Source organism: Hyperolius riggenbachi, chromosome 3 (assembly GCF_040937935.1).
Source record: "Hyperolius riggenbachi isolate aHypRig1 chromosome 3, aHypRig1.pri, whole genome shotgun sequence".
Taxonomy (NCBI): domain Eukaryota; kingdom Metazoa; phylum Chordata; class Amphibia; order Anura; family Hyperoliidae; genus Hyperolius; species Hyperolius riggenbachi.
In genome coordinates, this window is record NC_090648.1 from 82,972,351 (window position 1) to 82,987,325 (window position 14,975).

General features: G+C 40.6%; 3 non-coding genes across 3 annotated transcripts; all 3 read right to left on the reverse strand.

The window, feature by feature from the left end:
- Window positions 1–1,079: 1,079 nt before the first annotated feature.
- On the reverse strand, window positions 1,080–1,152 carry TRNAR-ACG (transfer RNA arginine (anticodon ACG)). The gene has a single exon. It is a non-coding gene; the product is annotated as a tRNA-Arg (tRNA).
- Window positions 1,153–14,189: 13,037 nt separating this feature from the next.
- On the reverse strand, window positions 14,190–14,261 carry TRNAH-GUG (transfer RNA histidin (anticodon GUG)). Its single transcript has one exon. It is a non-coding gene; the product is annotated as a tRNA-His (tRNA).
- Window positions 14,262–14,269: 8 nt separating this feature from the next.
- On the reverse strand, window positions 14,270–14,342 carry TRNAR-ACG (transfer RNA arginine (anticodon ACG)). Its single transcript has one exon. It is a non-coding gene; the product is annotated as a tRNA-Arg (tRNA).
- Window positions 14,343–14,975: the final 633 nt, after the last annotated feature.

The window sequence follows — 14,975 nt, forward strand, 5'->3', positions numbered from 1 at the left end:
TCCGACTCCCCAGGACCAGGTGCCGATATCTTCTCACCCCAAACAGCTGACACGGAGAGAGAGCGGGAGCGGAGTACATCTACACACTTCCAGCGCCGCCACCGCAGAGCAGCCGCCGCCGAGTCACATGTGAGAGAATCACGAGCAGGAGAGAGATGCACGGTGGCGGCTGCTCTGCGGTGGCGGCGCTGGAAGTGTGTAGATGTACTCCGCTCCCGCTCTCTCTCCGTGTCAGCTGTTTGGGGTGAGAAGATATCGGCACCTGGTCCTGGGGGGTCGGACAGACATCGGCTCTTGAGGGGGGGGAGCGGACAGACTAAAGAGGGACTAAATATTTGATTATTACAATCGGCACCTGGTCCTGGGGGGGGAGAGGGGGTCGGGCAGACATCGGCACCTGGTCCTGGGGGGGAGAGGGGGGTCGGGCAGACATGGGCATGCTCTGCATGCTCTGCAGTATCTGTTATGCGGCTTTGCGTCCTCCTTAGGAGCTTGGAGAAAAGGCTGAATGATAGCCACACAGTAAAAAAATTAGATTGCTTTTTAACTTCAGCATTGCCTTTTTGGCTCCCTTACAAACTATTTAACACATTGCAATAGAGATTTAAATTTGATTTTTTGGGCTAACAGTTACTCTTTAAGCATTGCTAGCAGCCATCAGAAGTATGGGCGCCAAGGTGAATTGATGCTCAAGTGCTCTGTGTAATAAGTCTTTTTCTTGCGCGGCTTTCTTGGGAAAGGCAAGTGGTGAAAGTTGACCTAGACTTAGCAAGGGACTGGCAACTGGTGAGGCCAAGATGTCATGTGAGGATGGTGTTTGTGAAGATGTTTGAAGATGCTACAAAGGTCCATAGCAGAGAAAGTTTTCTCTCGGCGAAAGGCAAAATGTTGTAGTGAAGAAGTGAAGCAAGCAGAGCCTAAGGTTCCTGAATGCTTTAGAAAGTCAGTAGATTGGTTGCAACCTGAAGAAAAAGTCACAGAGGAAGAAAGTAAAGAGCCTGCCGTGACCCGGAATCGAACCAGGGGTGCCTCGGCCACAACGCAGAGTACTAACCACTATACGATCACGGCATGTTTACTAAGCCAGGTAGGAGTCAAACCTACAATCTTCTGATCCGTAGTCAGACGCGTTATCCATTGCGCCACTGGCCCTGCTGCTGACATATTTATAGCATGTTTTCCTTGCGGCCACAAGGAAAGTGGGCCTCATTGAAGTGCCCTATTCCACTGAACATCTTCCGTAGCGAGAACTTCTTTGAGAGATAATCTCTATTAAAATGTCATGAATTTGCTGTCTCTGAGTCCAGATATTCACAATGCTGTTCTAAAAGCTTGAAGAAGGTTGCAAGAGGAGTGCAGAAAGCAGCCCGCCGTATACCGTATTCACACCAGGTTGCTTGCAGCCACAACAAAGAGTACTAGCCACTATAGGATCAGGGCACATTTTGTATGCTAGTCCTAGCGTTATTCACACATTTCTTAAGGTGATGTTGTTGCAGCTGCACCGAGTGTATCTGTAGCGAGAACTTCTTTGAGAGATAATCTCTATTAAAATGTCATGAATTTGCGGTCTCTGAGTCCAGATATTCACAATGCTGTTCTAAAAGCTTGAAGAAGGTTGCAAGAGGAGTGCAGAAAGCAGCCCGCCGTAAACCGTATTCACACCAGGTTGCTTGCAGCCACAACAAAGAGTACTAGCCACTATAGGAGCAGGGCACATTTTGTATGCTAGTCCTAGCGTTATTCACACATTTCTTAAGGTGATGTTGTTGCAGCTGCACCGAGTGTAGTTAGTGCCAATGGGAAAGTTGCTGGGTGTGAAAAGACAAGGAGTGAAGCCAAGCAGTATGAAAAGGGTCCTCTGTCTGGGCAGCTGTCTGTTGTGAGTGGGGCACGGCGGGATAAGTTCTTCTATCTCCTTCTAGGAACAAAATCCTGAAAGCATTATCTCTGCATGATTGATCAGGGTCTGCTGTTAATGTTGTCTGTGCAGAACAATGTCAAAGCAGAGTTGTCCTTTAAGCATTGCTAGCAGCCATCAGAAGTATGGGCGCCAAGGTGAATTGATGCTCAAGTGCTCTGTGTAATAGGTCTTTTTCTTGCGCGGGTTTCTTGGGAAAGGCAAGTGGTGAAAGTTGACCTAGGCTTAGCAAGGGACTGGCAACTGGTGAGGCCAAGATGTCATGTGAGGATGGTGTTTGTGAAGATGTTTGAAGATGCTACAAAGGTCCATAGCAGAGAAAGTTTTCTCTCGGCGAAAGGCAAAATGTTGTAGTGAAGAAGTGAAGCAAGCAGAGCCTAAGGTTCCTGAATGCTTTAGAAAGTCAGTAGATTGGTTGCAAGCTGAAGAAAAAGTCGCAGAGGAAGAAAGTAAAGAGCCTGCCGTGACCCGGATTCGAAGCGGGGTTGCTGCGGCCACAATGCAGAGTACTAACCACTATACGATCACGGCACGTTTCCTGAGCCAGGTAGGAGTCGAACCTACAATCTTCTGATCCGTAGTCAGACGTGTTATCCATTGCGCCACTGGCGCTGCTGCTGACATATGCATAGCACGTTTTCCTTGCGGCCACAAGGAAAGTGGGCCTCGTTGAAGTGCCCTATTCCACTGAACATCTTCTGTAGCGAGAACTTCTTTGAGAGATAATCTCTATTAAAATGTCATGAATTTGCTGTCTCTGAGTCCAGATATTCACAATGCTGTTCTAAAAGCTTGAAGAAGGTTGCAAGAGGAGTGCAGAAAGCAGCCCGCCGTAAACCGTATTCACACCAGGTTGCTTGCAGCCACAACAAAGAGTACTAGCCACTATAGGATCAGGGCACATTTTGTATGCTAGTCCTAGCATTATTCAGACAATTCTTAAGGTGATGTTGTTTCAGCTGCACCGAGTGTAGTTAGTGCCAATGGGAAAGTTGCTGGGTGTGAAGACAGGGAGTGAAGCCAAGCAGTATGGAAAGGGTCCTCTGTCTGGGCAGCTGTCTGCTGTGAGTGGGGCACGGCAGGCTAAGTTCTTCTATCTCCTTCTAGGAACAAAATCCTGAAAGCATTATCTCTGCATGATTGATCAGGGTCTGCTGTTAAAGTTGTCTGTGCAGAACAATGTCAAAGCAGAGTTGTCCTTTAAGCATTGCTAGCAGCCATCAGAAGTGTGGGCGCCAAGGTGAATTGATGCTCAAGTGCTCTGTGTAATAGGTCTTTTTCTTGCGCGGGTTTCTTGGGAAAGGCAAGTGGTGAAAGTTGACCTAGGCTTAGCAAGGGACTGGCAACTGGTGAGGCCAAGATGTCATGTGAGGATGGTGTTTGTGAAGATGTTTGAAGATGCTACAAAGGTCCATAGCAGAGAAAGTTTTCTCTCGGCGAAAGGCAAAATGTTGTAGTGAAGAAGTGAAGCAAGCAGAGCCTAAGGTTCCTGAATGCTTTAGAAAGTCAGTAGATTGGTTGCAAGCTGAAGAAAAAGTCGCAGAGGAAGAAAGTAAAGAGCCTGCCGTGACCCGGATTCGAAGCGGGGTTGCTGCGGCCACAACGCAGAGTACTAACTGAAAGGATATGTAGGTATATATATATAAATATATGTGTATATATATATGTGTATATATATATGTGTATATATATATATATATATATATATATATATATATATATATATATATTAGTATATAGATCAATTTCATATACAAGCATACATGTATCTAAGTCTGTGCCTCATGTATCTATTCAGTGTGATATTAATGTGTCTATAGAACAATCAGCCACCCACACACATCTGTGCAGGAAGAGCTGGCTACATGAGGTAGAGAATAGCCAAATTCTTGTCTCTGGGGAAAACCCATAAATGCCCCAAATGGGGACACCTGGAATGTCATAAATAACATGTTTTCCCCGTGATCATTGAACTGTGTTAATTCTCGTAAATCACATGACTTTCTGTAATTATGGTGACATATGATGATATACTGCGCATGAGCAAAACCCTGTATTGAGTAGCATATAAGGAAAGCAGCTGAAGTAAAGTTTAGCATAACTTGTGCTCACATCTCTTGTGTCTGTGTGTTCTGATTAACCATTGTATGTCCTGGCGCCAGGAAATGAAGTAGTCTAAAGCATCTGATATCTGACATGAACTTAAATAGATCCAACTCCTTTCAGCTGGGGGCTCGTCGCGGATGGTCTTCTTCAAGAAATCACGTAAGTAATATGACTATATTTCTCTTTTTATTTTTTTAAAGAGAGAGGTGTCTATATTATTTATGTGAAATTTCTGTTGATACCAAAACGAATCCGGTGTTGGAGTTTGTGTTTTTTGATAGTATAATTTTAATTATATAGATTATAAGGTTTTTAGAAGGCCCTAGTTTAATAAAAAAAAAAAAAAAAAATTAGGGAGAATGTAGACTTTTGGTAAGTCTATTACACTTCTCTTAGTAGGTCTAAGGGAAATATAGATTTTTTGGGAAAAATCTAGCAAATTTGAAGTCTGATCAACTTCAATACATTTTCTTTTGGCAAGAAAATAGAGTTCATTTGGGAAATGAACAGGGCACCATATGGTATGGATTTCTGGGTATTTGTAGTTCTTCTTAGGTTTTGAATGGGTTTATTACAGTTTATTTTTGTAAGGTTTATAATGTCAGATAAGATTCAGATGTTTTAGATTATTTGTCTGCGTTTGTTTTGTAACTAATAATCTGTTTTATTAGTAAGGTTAAGAAAAAAGTTATTCAATTCTGAGAAACAGTTTGGGTTTAGTGAGGTTGTAGAAAGATAAAATCCCTAGACAAAGTTTGTTTTGTTCTCATGAGATGGGAATTATAGATAGAATTATTGATAAATATTAGTTAGTGATAAAAAATAGTGTTGATAAATTTTAAAAATATATAAATTATAATTTATCTAGTTAAGAATTGTCTATTGGTACGGCAATATCTTATATTTGTAGTTGACACATAGATTTAATAGAGGGCCAATAAATTACAGTATAAAACTGAAATTAGATCAATGGGTCAAAATATTGTCAAAATGTTTCCTATCCCAATCCCTAATAAAGATGAAATTTATGAACCTTTGTGTTGCCAGAATATCTGGAAGAAAAATATTTTGTTCATTCTTGGTTAGAATATAATATAGTATATTAGTCTTGGGCTGTCATTCCCTTGGGGGGGGGGGGGGGGGGGAAGAAAGGAATAATAGTTCAATCCATATACAATTGGTTAAAGAACTATGTCTAACGGTGATTAGAATTATATATGTCCAAGTCTGTCTTGTTTGTGTATTAATCTTGACTAGTAATGTGTGTTTTATGTCTGTTCTCCGTCTGGTTGCGCCAGCGATGATAGAGTATTATATAAAGTGTTATAAGATCATTACTGTATTTTCTGAAGATTTCTAAAGAGATGATTAGTAATATTGGAGACACTCATGAAATTCGGATGAGAACGGTCACTTATCAAAATCTACAGTATAAATTCTATGTACGTACAAACCTGGTTTCAGGTGCCATATTTAACAAATATCTGGTTATACTGAGATTTGTACATTGACCGTCAGAAATTATCTGAATTATCCATGGGTCATTTAATATAAGCTTTTTTTGTAAGAGAAAGTTTCAGAAATATAGTAATGTAATTCCTGTAAATTAGGATATAGTTATAAAATACCATGTACCATAATGTATTCATATGTATTGTGTGTAAATTGAGAGATTGTATTGAGTACATGCTTGGTGTTGAGGTAGTGACCGCACCAAGGCCCTTGGTCTAGAAGGGCCCCGAAGGGTCCACCCTCTATCACAGTCTGTATCAATTGCTATGTATAGAGTTCTTGGGGGAGGGGGGCCCTAATGTAAAACCTACACCAGGGCCCGCAGCGCCTTAGTTCACCCGTGAAAGTATGTGGGTATAGGTGCCTCATAAAATAGATTTTCTACTTTCTCATTAGAAATTACTTCTTTAAATTAGGTATTTTAATTAGACAGATACTGCAGAGTTATGGGTAATGGTTTTTTTTTTAGCTAAATGCAGATGTAATTTTGAAATAGTCAGAAATACTTAAGTTGTTTTAATAAAAAGTGTTAGAATTTCCACTTTAAGCTTGAAAGGGTTAAAAATGAGGACATGTCATTTTTAAGGGATCTAATTTACGCCCGCCAATATCTGTGTGGGTTCCTCTTCTGAAGTAGTACAGAAATGAGGAAGTAACAAGTTTATTACTTTTTAATTTAATAAGGTTTAACATTAGACATTAAGTAATGTCAGGTAGTCCGCTCTTAAAAACCTTATGAAATAGTAGTATCCTTATCTCTTTTTCTCTGTTAATAATGATTTCTGCATATATACGGATGTATTCTTAATAGTTAGAAATAAAAGAGTTAAATTATATCGAGATAGGTCTGGTTCTGTGACAAAAGATTCATTTTTTCTCTTTAATTGGTGTTTCCGGGTGGCTGCACAAAACACCTGCTTGTGGGTTTTTTTTTCTTTTGCCAGCAGAGAGAAAAAAAAGAGGAACTAACGTACTACTTTATAATTCCTCACTACTAAAGCAGAGAGAAAAAAATGCATGTAAAAGCCTTTCTGAATAATACAATATATATGTATACACGTATGCATGTAATATGCGTATATATATATATATATATATATGTATATGTATTTTTTGTGGGAGGAAACCGGAGTGCCCGGAGGAGACCCACGCAGGCATGGAGAGAGCATACGGGCTCTTTGCAGATAGTGCCCTGGCTGGCATTCAAGCCAGGGACCCAGCGCTGCAAGGCGAGAGAGCTAGCCACTACACCACCGTGCTGCCCTTATATACGTATATAGGAGTAGAAAGGAATCCTATGTGTTGGATTATTGGAGTATTTGGAACAGTGAATAATTTATATATATATTCCTTTTGGGAAATATTTTAAGATGTAATTTAATTGTCATATTTATCTAAACAACATCTTAGGTTTCTCTTAGTTAGATGTTAGAGTTTAATAAAGTTTTGTCCCTTTCATTCCTTAATATACCTGTTTCCGTGTTCACTACACACGTGGCAGTCTCTAAAATAAGTCCAAAAGTCTAGTATAGTAAAGTCTAGTATAGGAAGTTTTAATAAGAAGGATTTTTCTCCTGAAACTTAGTGTCCTTAAATTAAATTAGATTTCACTGATACCAATTGTCACCCAGGTCTATATGTATGTAAATAAAGTTTCCCATATTACAGAATAGATTTGTCTGTGTTTTTTTGGGTGAGGAAACTAAGTGCCTGGGGGAAACCCATGCAGACACAGGGAGGACATGCAGACTCCGTGCAGATGTTGACCAGGAGGAGATTTGAGTAACATTACAAGGTGAAAGTACTGGTTGCTACACCACCGTGCTAGTATAGTTTTTTTTGTGTAAAATGAATTGAGTTTTTAGTACAACTTAATAACTCTATGGATATGATGGCAATTGTCACTTAGACCCATAATATGTGTAATTAGAGTTAGAAATTGTATCACATTTTTTTTAAAGTAATAGTTAGTTGTGTTCTTTTGAACAGAATTTCTATGGACTACTGAAATAACATATTTCAGAGTCATATAGGATTCATATATTATATTCGGTGGTTCAATGCGAATCATTCCTAGGCATTTTGAGGAAAAAATTTTGCTCATATGTTGACAGGGAATGTTTTAATTAAAACTCCTAACAGATAGATATCTTATATAAAAACACACCTACTTTTTGTTGAAATGCTGCCTCTGTAAAACCTCTGAAAAAGTCCTCCATGCTGGTCTGGTCCACCAGAATATATAAAAAATAATAATAAGTCCTCATCATAAATCTATCTCTCTTCGCCACACAGAGAGAAGAAAAAAATGCTCCTTCAAGCCACATTTTAAAATGAAATGTAAACTGCCTACATTCTGATTCAAATGTTTCTAAGTATCACTGTTACGGAGATATTGTATCTGATCGTAGATTTGTAAAACTATGAACGCAATTTTGAGATCCGTCAGCAATATTTGCATAAAAACACGGAATTTCCTGTATCTGAGTTTCTGTGGGTAGTATGCTGTCACTGCATAATACTTTAGCAGAAACGCCATTTAAGGCTTCATATATGGGTCCAAGTCATTTTTGTGGTCATCTCCTGTATTTAATAAGAATATATGTTTTTTTTAAGCCCAAAACCCTTAAATTAAATTAAAATAAATCCTTACACTCAGCATAGGAAAATAAGTACATTTTTTCATCCTTAGGAAAATAGTTTATTTTAGTTTGCTTGAACTTTTTGACAAACTGCAGAATCATTTGATGTTGGTATGACAATTATTTTATGGATTTTTCACTGTTCTGAAGACTCCAGAGAGAAAAAAATACACTGTTTAATTTTATAGTGTACTGATTAGAAGCTTTACTTCTGACAGGATTTTAATTTCAGTTCTGTAGTTCAGTGTCTGTTTAGTAAGGAGGCCTTAGTCTAGTCTCTCTAGTGCTGTTTCTGTGTGTCTCGGGGACAACCGTAGCTGTAGTACCTTAAGCGCACTATAGGGATAAGGACACTATAGATGTTCCTTGTATGTCTGTAGCTTTAAAACCCGGAAGAGGATCCAACCCTGTACTGGGACCCTGCTCATAGTATGCCTTATAACTTACTAACTCTGACCAGACATTAAAATAACTTTAATGTATGGTCAAATGGGGGAAAAGAGGAAAATGTTAGTTTGTTGTCTATACACATGTCCAGCCCTGCCCAGGCCTAGTGATCTGTGTCATGTCATTTCATGTAGTGGTAGTGAGGTAGATATTGCACTAGGGCCACCTAAGTTCTTTAAATACATCACTATTTAGGGTTTGGTATGATTGTGGAAGGTATGATGGAATGAGAGTGTGACTTGTAATGGAAAAATGGGAATTCATTATGGTGTAAAAATTTATTGGGAATTTATCCTCTCTGCCATGTATGGAGTCACATACTCGCACGGGTACAGCGACACGACGTCATGTGAACGGGGTATTGCGAGAGATCCGTTAGGATCATAGAAAGATTCGATAAGTATGTTTTGAAGTTCATGGTGGAGAGTATGAATCATAGTAGTATTACAAGTACTAGGAAAAATAAATGACTTATTGGATTTTTGGGAAAAACATGATACTCGCACATTTTTCTTTATTCTTTCAGAAACAACTTGCCAGACATCTATCCTGAGGAGGATAAGACTGCCTGACTGGAGTCCATCCGGAGGTAATCCATCCAGATGAATCCATCCAGAGGGACCAGAGGCTATCCTGAGGCTATCTTTACAGAAGGATCTTCTACTGGATCCACTGTTTTGGGTGAAATAGTTCAACTAAGTCCTGAATCCCAAAAAGAGACTTTTCATCAGTTTCATAGTTGCGTGTGTCATCTGTTGAAGAATGGAACAAGATCTGGATCTCAGACCCAGGAAGATTGTATGGATTGTGGGACATTCTTATGTGTATTGGGCTCGTAGGAAAGCTATTAATAGTAGCTATGGGGAAAACCTTGGGTTATCTAAAAATAACTTCTATTGGTTCAGTACTAGAGGGGTGGGCTACGATATTAAGGATATTCCAGATGGAGAGTTAGTTGGAAGTCACATTATGGGTTACTGCTTTCTGAATAAGTAACAGCCTTCATCTCTGCTATATCATCCTTTAGGAAAGAATTAGGATTAGGTTTTTGTAAGTTAAATAATGGGTTGATATGTAATGAGCTGATATTTTTTTATCTCAATTACTAAATAAGGCCAAGTGCTGATTATCCAGGGATTTTTTCTGATTGCCATTTTGGAGTCGGGAAGGAATTTTTCCCTTTCTGGGGCTAATTACACTATGCCCTATAAGGGTTTTTGCCTTCCTCTGGATCAGCAGTGAAATGGGCCGGTGTGGTGCTTGGTTTTTGGTTAAACTTTATGTACACACATCTTTCTTCAACCCAGATAACTATAAAATTGTATATTTATCAGACAGTAAAATATATATATATACATACATACGCATATGTGTTACTGACACATATAATTCAGCAGGCCTGATTTCAGTGGGCAATTTTCAGGGAACAAGTCTCCTATTCTCTGATACCTTGGTCTTCAGTAGATTCAATCTGGCCATAATTGTTTTGCGAAGGATTCATGTAGCTATTGTGTTTTGTCCTATCCTGATTGTGAGTATAATTGATGAGTGTCCATATGTGTGATTAGCAGAGTCCTTCTAGTATGGTTAAATCTGAAGGTAGCCATCATTACAGTTGTCCTGTTAGTCCTGACCTTGAAAGAGTATCTTTGGCAGCGGTTGCTATTAGTTACATCTTTTTCTGCTTTGATTTGTAGTGTGTTTGTATAGATATTTACCATTACTGTGGTAAAAAGTCAATTAGTTAACATTCCCTTCCCTTGTTGAATCAGAGTTGTATCTGTTTGTCTGAAGCAAGCATAACAGGCTTTGGTCAGTATGATTGGTGTGATGGACTACAATTTCACAGCAACACAGTTGCCTTGAGCAACCGGATTGGTAAATTTAATATGGGATAATTGGAAGGCCAGAGATGTTGAGGGTCTCATGTAGCCTTATTCCCTAGATTTCTGCTGTGATCTGTATTCCCTCTCACAAATATGTCCTGGACTGAGGCCTGTAGCTACGTTTTTGAATTGTTTGGTGAGTTCTGGCAGTACTCCTGTATTTTCTGATCTCAGCCTCTGTACTCTGGGCATTAAGACCTGAGTATGAGTGTAGTTGGGTTGGTGTCCACCCCCTGGGTTAACAGGAGTGTGTGACTTTGAGTAAAGGATACAGAGATAGCTTGGAGTACAATGGCTGATGGAAGGTGAGAAGTTTGCCATGCCTCACAAACGGTTGTAGAGTCAAGACCGCCCTCTCCCAAATATAGCCACCTTATGCATGAGTTAGTTGCTACCATATGGGTTTTTTGACCTTGGCCTGCCTAAGGCCTAGTATTTAGAAAAGCCTCTTCTAAAATAGAGCAGATGGAAGTTTCCCTTGGAGTAAGTGCTGAGATAAGAAAGCTTCTTATATTGATCTAAGATAAATATTCCTGGCGCAGGCTAAGTTAAACACATGAGTGTACCCTCACATGTAGTCCGCATAAGATCTTTACTAGATCACATCAGGAAAGAGAAATGTTCTTGGTTCTGATCTGGTTCTGATCTGCATCAGGAAAAATAATTATTGGGTTTTTTCCTGATTAATTTCTGATTTGGTTCTTTTCTGATTTTTCTGATTTGTTCGGCCATTAGATTGGCCAACATTGTTTAATTGATTATTTAAGGTTACAGGTTAGTTAATCATTTTCTTTGTTATGAGTACTTTACCAAATAGCTATTCGTGGTTTGACAATTAGGAGACTTCGACCAAAATTTTGCCCACTATGATGCTAGCTCTGCCTGTTCTAGGTATTGGCTTTAGTATGGTCATCTTCTTCCTTTGGAAGAAATGACCAAAGGGGGGACTGAAAGGATATGTAGGTATATATGTATATATATATATATATATATGTGTATATATATATATATATATATATATTAGTATATAGATCAATTTCATATACAAGCATACATGTATCTAAGTCTGTGCCTCATGTATCTATTCAGTGTGATATTAATGTGTCTATAGAACAATCAGCCACCCACACACATGTGTGCAGGAAGAGCTGGCTACATGAGGTAGAGAATAGCCAAATTCTTCTCTCTGGGGAAAACCCATAAATGCCCCAAATGGGGACACCTGGAATGTCATAAATAACATGTTTTCCCCGTGATCATTGAACTGTGTTAATTCTCGTAAATCACATGACTTTCTGTAATTATGGTGACATATGATGATATACTGCGCATGAGAAAAACCCTGTATTGAGTAGCATATAAGGAAAGCAGCTGAAGTAAAGTTTAGCATAATTTGTGCTCACATCTCTTGTGTCTGTGTGTTCTAATTAACCATTGTATGTCCTGTCGCCAGGAAATGAAGTAGTCTAAAGCATCTGATATCTGACATGAACTTAAATAGATCCAACTCTATCCAACACTAACCACTATACGATCACAGCATGTTTCCTGAGCAAAGTGGGAATCGAACCTACAATCTTTTGATCCGCAGTCAGGCGTGTTATCCATTGCACCACTGGCCCTGCTGCTGACATATGCATAGCACGTTTTCCTTGCGGCCACAAGGAAAGTGGGCCTCGTTGAAGTGCCCTATTCCACTGAACATCTTCTGTAGCGAGAACTTCTTTGAGAGATAATCTCTATTAAAATGTCATGAATTTGCTGTCTCTGAGTCCAGATATTCACAATGCTGTTCTAAAAGCTTGAAGAAGGTTGCAAGAGGAGTGCAGAAAGCAGCCCGCCGTAAACCGTATTCACACCAGGTTGCTTGCAGCCACAACAAAGAGTACTAGCCACTATAGGATCAGGGCACATTTTGTATGCTAGTCCTAGCATTATTCAGACATTTCTTAAGGTGATGTTGTTGCAGCTGCACCGAGTGTAGTTAGTGCCAATAGGAAAGTTGCTGGGTGTGAAGACAAGGAGTGAAGCCAAGCAGTATGGAAAGGGTCCTCTGTCTGGGCAGCTGTCTGTTGTGAGTGGGGCACGGCAGGCTAAGTTCTTCTATCTCCTTCTAGGAACAAAATCCGGAAAGCATTATCTCTGCATGATTGATCAGGGTCTGCTGTTAAAGTTGTCTGTGCAGAACAATGTCAAAGCAGAGTTGTCCTTTAAGCATTGCTAGCAGCCATCAGAAGTATGGGCGCCAAGGTGAATTGATGCTCAAGTGCTCTGTGTAATAGGTCTTTTTCTTGCGCGGGTTTCTTGGGAAAGGCAAGTGGTGAAAGTTGACCTAGGCTTAGCAAGGGACTGGCAACTGGTGAGGCCAAGATGTCATGTGAGGATGGTGTTTGTGAAGATGTTTGAAGATGCTACAAAGGTCCATTGCAGAGAAAGTTTTCTCTCGGCAAAAGGCAAAATGTTGTAGTGAAGAAGTGAAGCAAGCAGAGCCTAAGGTTCCTGAATGCTTTAGAAAGTCAGTAGATTGCTTGCAAGCTGAAGAAAAAGTCGCAGAGAAAGAAAGTAAAGAGCCTGCCGTGACCCGGATTCGAACTGGGGTTGCTGCGGCCACAACGCAGAGTACTAACCACTATACAAACACGGCATGTTTCCTGAGCCAAGTGAGAATCAAACCTACAATCTTCTGATCTGCAGTCAGGCATGTTATCCACTGCGCCACTGGCCCTGCTGCTGACAGATGCATAGCACGTTTTCCTTGCGGCCACAAGGAAAGTGGGCCTCGTTGAAGTGCCCTATTCCACTGAACATCTTCTGTAGCGATAACTTCTTTGAGAGATAATCTCTATTAAAATGTCATGAATTTGCTGTCTCTGAGTCCAGATATTCACAATGCTGTTCTAAAAGCTTGAAGAAGGTTGCAAGAGGAGTGCAGAAAGCAGCCCGCCGTAAACCGTATTCACACCAGGTTGCTTGCAGCCACAACAAAGAGTACTAGCCACAATAGGATCAGGGCACATTTTGTATGCTAGTCCTAGCGTTATTCACACATTTCTTAAGGTGATGTTGTTGCAGCTGCACCGAGTGTAATTAGTGCCAATGGGAAAGTTGCTGGGTGTGAAGACAAGGAGTGAAGCCAAGCAGTATGGAAAGGGTCCTCTGTCTGGGCAGCTGTCTGTTGTGAGTGGGGCACGGTGGGCTAAGTTCTTCTATCTCCTTCTAGGAACAAAATCCTGAAAGCATTATCTCTGCATGATTGATCAGGGTCTGCTGTTAAAGTTGTCTGTGCAGAACAACGTCAAAGCAGAGTTGTCCTTTAAGCATTGCTAGCAGCCATCAGAAGTATGGGCGCCAAGGTGAATTGATGCTCAAGTGCTCTGTGTAATAGGTCTTTTTCTTGCGCGGGTTTCTTGGGAAAGGCAAGTGGTGAAAGTTGACCTAGGCTTAGCAAGGGACTGGCAACTGGTGAGGCCAAGATGTCATGTGAGGATGGTGTTTGTGAAGATGTTTGAAGATGCTACAAAGGTCCATAGCAGAGAAAGTTTTCTCTCGGCGAAAGGCAAAATGTTGTAGTGAAGAAGTGAAGCAAGCAGAGCCTAAGGTTCCTGAATGCTTTAGAAAGTCAGTAGATTGGTTGCAAGCTGAAGAAAAAGTCGCAGAGGAAGAAAGTAAAGAGCCTGCCGTGACCCGGGTTCGAACCGGGGTTGCTGCGGCCACAACGCAGAGTACTAACCACTATACGATCACAGCATGTTTCCTGAGCCAGGTAGGAGTCAAACCTACAATCTTCTGATCCGTAGTCAGACGCGTTATCCATTGCGCCACTGGCTCTGCTGCTGACATATGCATAGCACGTTTTCCTTGCGGCCACAAGGAAAGTGGGCCTCGTTGAAGTGCCCTATTCCACTGGACATCTTCTGTAGCGAGAACTTCTTTGAGAGATAATCTCTATTAAAATGTCATGAATTTGCTGTCTCTGAGTCCAGATATTCACAATGCTGTTCTAAAAGCTTGAAGAAGGTTGCAAGAGGAGTGCAGAAAGCAGCCCGCCGTAAACCGTATTCACACCAGGTGGCTTGCAGCCACAACAAAGAGTACTAGCCACTATAGGATCAGGGCACATTTTGTATGCTAGTCCTAGCGTTATTCACACATTTCTTAAGGTGATGTTGTTGCAGCTGCACCGAGTGTAGTTAGTGCCAATGGGAAAGTTGCTGGGTGTGAAGACAAGGAGTGAAGCCAAGCAGTATGGAAAGGGTCCTCTGTCTGGGCAGCTGTCTGTTGTGAGTGGGGCACGGCGGGCTAAGTTCTTCTATCTCCTTCTAGGAACAAAATCCTGAAAGCATTATCTCTGCATGATTGATCAGGGTCTGCTGTTAAAGTTGTCTGTGCAGAACAATGTCAAAGCAGAGTTGTCCTTTAAGCATTGCTAGCAGCCATCAGAAGTATGGGCGCCAAGGTGAA